Raw genomic sequence first — 5,435 nt, 5'->3', positions numbered from 1 at the left:
AACTATCCTGGTTCAAAAGTTGTATCGGAACATTTCACGTCGTAATATCTCGCCAAGTCCAGACCTCGGCGATAGGTAGTATCTGACACCGTCCGCTCGGGACTGACATCGACTTGGACTCGGGCTGATGATGGGGAGGCGTTTAAGGACGTGAACATTTTTCCTTATAAAAATTAAAGTCGACAATGAATATTGATTCTGATTACTGATTTACGCTTTAAAAACACATTAGAAGGCAACCAAATCGAATTTGAGGAAATTCCACGATCAGAAAATTTTTTTCGAAAAAAAAAAAAAATCCGAAAAATATTTTTCGATTCCGATTACTGATTTACTCTTTTAGAACACATTAGGAGGCAACCAAATCAAATTTGAGAAAATTCCACAATCAGAAAATTTTTTTCGAAAAAAAAAAAAATTCGAGGACACCTCGGTCATGGCAAGTTATTTCCCACAATCCATTCCCCGATCCACGTACATCCCAGAAAAAATCATCTCTCTAACTATCCTGGTTCAAAAGTTGTATCGGAACATTTTCACGTCGAAAATATATCTCTAAGTCCAAACCGATGCACCACGTAAACTAGGGCAGACCGATGCACCACGTAATATCGGGCAGACCGATGCAGAACGTAAACTCGATCATACCGATGCTTCACGTAATCTCGATCTTACCGATGCACCACGTAAACAAGGGCAGACCGATGCAGAACGTAAAGTAGATCTTACCGATGCACCACGTAATCTCGATCTTACCGATGCACCACGTAATCTCCATCTTACCGATGCACCACGTGAACTGGATCTTACCGATGCAGAACGTGAATTGGATCTTACCGATGCAGAACGTGAATTGGATCTTACCGATGCACCACGTAAACTCGATCATACCGATGCACCACGTAATCTCGGGCAGACCGATGCACAACGTAAATGACGATCGGGACCGGGGCGATCGGTCGTATCTGACACCGCCGGCTCGGTTCTAACATCGTCAATGAGTCGGGGTTGTAAAAAAGGACGTGAACATTTTTCCTTATAAAAATCAAACCCGACCATGGATTTTGATTCTGATTGTTGATTATCGCTACTAGAACATATAAGGAGGCAACCAAATCAAATTTGAGAAAATTCCACGATCAGAAAATTTTTTTCGAAAAAAAAAAAAAATCGTAATCACCTCGGTCATGGCGAGTTATTTTCCGTATTTCATTCCACAATCAACGTACAACATAGAAGAAATCATCTCTCTAACTATCCTGGTTCAAAAGTTGTATCGGAACATTTCACGTCGTAATATCTCGCCAAGTCCAGACCTCGGCGATAGGTAGTATCTGACACCGTCCGCTCGGGACTGACATCGACTTGGACTCGGGCTGATGATGGGGAGGCGTTTAAGGACGTGAACATTTTTCCTTATAAAAATTAAAGTCGACAATGAATATTGATTCTGATTACTGATTTACGCTTTAAAAACACATTAGAAGGCAACCAAATCGAATTTGAGGAAATTCCACGATCAGAAAATTTTTTTCGAAAAAAAAAAAAATCCGAAAAATATTTTTCGATTCCGATTACTGATTTACTCTTTTAGAACACATTAGGAGGCAACCAAATCAAATTTGAGAAAATTCCACAATCAGAAAATTTTTTTCGAAAAAAAAAAAAATTCGAGGACACCTCGGTCATGGCAAGTTATTTCCCACAATCCATTCCCCGATCCACGTACATCCCAGAAAAAATCATCTCTCTAACTATCCTGGTTCAAAAGTTGTATCGGAACATTTTCACGTCGAAAATATATCTCTAAGTCCAAACCGATGCACCACGTAAACTAGGGCAGACCGATGCACCACGTAATATCGGGCAGACCGATGCAGAACGTAAACTCGATCATACCGATGCTTCACGTAATCTCGATCTTACCGATGCACCACGTAAACAAGGGCAGACCGATGCAGAACGTAAAGTAGATCTTACCGATGCACCACGTAATCTCGATCTTACCGATGCACCACGTAATCTCCATCTTACCGATGCACCACGTGAACTGGATCTTACCGATGCAGAACGTGAATTGGATCTTACCGATGCAGAACGTGAATTGGATCTTACCGATGCACCACGTAAACTCGATCATACCGATGCACCACGTAATCTCGGGCAGACCGATGCACAACGTAAATGACGATCGGGACCGGGGCGATCGGTCGTATCTGACACCGCCGGCTCGGTTCTAACATCGTCAATGAGTCGGGGTTGTAAAAAAGGACGTGAACATTTTTCCTTATAAAAATCAAACCCGACCATGGATTTTGATTCTGATTGTTGATTATCGCTACTAGAACATATAAGGAGGCAACCAAATCAAATTTGAGAAAATTCCACGATCAGAAAATTTTTTTCGAAAAAAAAAAAAAATCGTAATCACCTCGGTCATGGCGAGTTATTTTCCGTATTTCATTCCACAATCAACGTACAACATAGAAGAAATCATCTCTCTAACTATCCTGGTTCAAAAGTTGTATCGGAACATTTCACGTCGTAATATCTCGCCAAGTCCAGACCTCGGCGATAGGTAGTATCTGACACCGTCCGCTCGGGACTGACATCGACTTGGACTCGGGCTGATGATGGGGAGGCGTTTAAGGACGTGAACATTTTTCCTTATAAAAATTAAAGTCGACAATGAATATTGATTCTGATTACTGATTTACGCTTTAAAAACACATTAGAAGGCAACCAAATCGAATTTGAGGAAATTCCACGATCAGAAAATTTTTTTCGAAAAAAAAAAAAATCCGAAAAATATTTTTCGATTCCGATTACTGATTTACTCTTTTAGAACACATTAGGAGGCAACCAAATCAAATTTGAGAAAATTCCACAATCAGAAAATTTTTTTCGAAAAAAAAAAAAATTCGAGGACACCTCGGTCATGGCAAGTTATTTCCCACAATCCATTCCCCGATCCACGTACATCCCAGAAAAAATCATCTCTCTAACTATCCTGGTTCAAAAGTTGTATCGGAACATTTTCACGTCGAAAATATATCTCTAAGTCCAAACCGATGCACCACGTAAACTAGGGCAGACCGATGCACCACGTAATATCGGGCAGACCGATGCAGAACGTAAACTCGATCATACCGATGCTTCACGTAATCTCGATCTTACCGATGCACCACGTAAACAAGGGCAGACCGATGCAGAACGTAAAGTAGATCTTACCGATGCACCACGTAATCTCGATCTTACCGATGCACCACGTAATCTCCATCTTACCGATGCACCACGTGAACTGGATCTTACCGATGCAGAACGTGAATTGGATCTTACCGATGCAGAACGTGAATTGGATCTTACCGATGCACCACGTAAACTCGATCATACCGATGCACCACGTAATCTCGGGCAGACCGATGCACAACGTAAATGACGATCGGGACCGGGGCGATCGGTCGTATCTGACACCGCCGGCTCGGTTCTAACATCGTCAATGAGTCGGGGTTGTAAAAAAGGACGTGAACATTTTTCCTTATAAAAATCAAACCCGACCATGGATTTTGATTCTGATTGTTGATTATCGCTACTAGAACATATAAGGAGGCAACCAAATCAAATTTGAGAAAATTCCACGATCAGAAAATTTTTTTCGAAAAAAAAAAAAAATCGTAATCACCTCGGTCATGGCGAGTTATTTTCCGTATTTCATTCCACAATCAACGTACAACATAGAAGAAATCATCTCTCTAACTATCCTGGTTCAAAAGTTGTATCGGAACATTTCACGTCGTAATATCTCGCCAAGTCCAGACCTCGGCGATAGGTAGTATCTGACACCGTCCGCTCGGGACTGACATCGACTTGGACTCGGGCTGATGATGGGGAGGCGTTTAAGGACGTGAACATTTTTCCTTATAAAAATTAAAGTCGACAATGAATATTGATTCTGATTACTGATTTACGCTTTAAAAACACATTAGAAGGCAACCAAATCGAATTTGAGGAAATTCCACGATCAGAAAATTTTTTTCGAAAAAAAAAAAAATCCGAAAAATATTTTTCGATTCCGATTACTGATTTACTCTTTTAGAACACATTAGGAGGCAACCAAATCAAATTTGAGAAAATTCCACAATCAGAAAATTTTTTTCGAAAAAAAAAAAAAATTCGAGGACACCTCGGTCATGGCAAGTTATTTCCCACAATCCATTCCCCGATCCACGTACATCCCAGAAAAAATCATCTCTCTAACTATCCTGGTTCAAAAGTTGTATCGGAACATTTTCACGTCGAAAATATATCTCTAAGTCCAAACCGATGCACCACGTAAACTAGGGCAGACCGATGCACCACGTAATATCGGGCAGACCGATGCAGAACGTAAACTCGATCATACCGATGCTTCACGTAATCTCGATCTTACCGATGCACCACGTAAACAAGGGCAGACCGATGCAGAACGTAAAGTAGATCTTACCGATGCACCACGTAATCTCGATCTTACCGATGCACCACGTAATCTCCATCTTACCGATGCACCACGTGAACTGGATCTTACCGATGCACCACGTAATCTCAATCTTACCGATGCACCACGTGAACTGGATCTTACCGATGCAGAACGTGAATTGGATCTTACCGATGCACCACGTAAACTCGATCTTACCGATGCACCACGTAATCTCGATCTTACCGATGCACCACGTGAACTGGATCTTACCGATGCAGAACGTGAATTGGATCTTACCGATGCACCACGTAAACTCGATCTTACCGATGCACCACGTAATCTCAATCTTACCGATGCACCACGTGAACTGGATCTTACCGATGCAGAACGTGAATTGGATCTTACCGATGCACCACGTAAACTCGATCTTACCGATGCACCACGTAATCTCAATCTTACCGATGCACCACGTGAACTGGATCTTACCGATGCAGAACGTGAATTGGATCTTACCGATGCACCACGTAAACTCGATCTTACCGATGCACCACGTAATCTCGATCTTACCGATGCACCACGTGAACTGGATCTTACCGATGCAGAACGTGAATTGGATCTTACCGATGCACCACGTAAACTCGATCTTACCGATGCACCACGTAATCTCAATCTTACCGATGCATCACGTAATCTCGATCTTACCGATGCAGAACGTAAACTCGATCATACCGATGCACCACGTTATCTCGGCAGACCGATGCAGAACGTAAAAAAAAAGCTTACAGCACGCGGTGTTCCCAAGCGGTCACCCATCCAAGTACTAACCGCGCCCGACGCTGCTTGGCTTCAGTGTTCAATTTCAATTTCAATTTCAAATGGTCTTTATTTGTCTTTGTGATAGTTACAGATATGTGCCTATATAGGCCATGTTTATCAACAATAAGGGTTTATATACAGTTCCTACCAGATAATTCTGGTA

This window comes from Harmonia axyridis, chromosome X, assembly GCF_914767665.1.
Source record: "Harmonia axyridis chromosome X, icHarAxyr1.1, whole genome shotgun sequence".
NCBI lineage: Eukaryota > Metazoa > Arthropoda > Insecta > Coleoptera > Coccinellidae > Harmonia > Harmonia axyridis.
The sequence above is the reverse complement of the archived record's forward strand: the minus strand, read 5'-3'. Positions refer to the sequence as shown.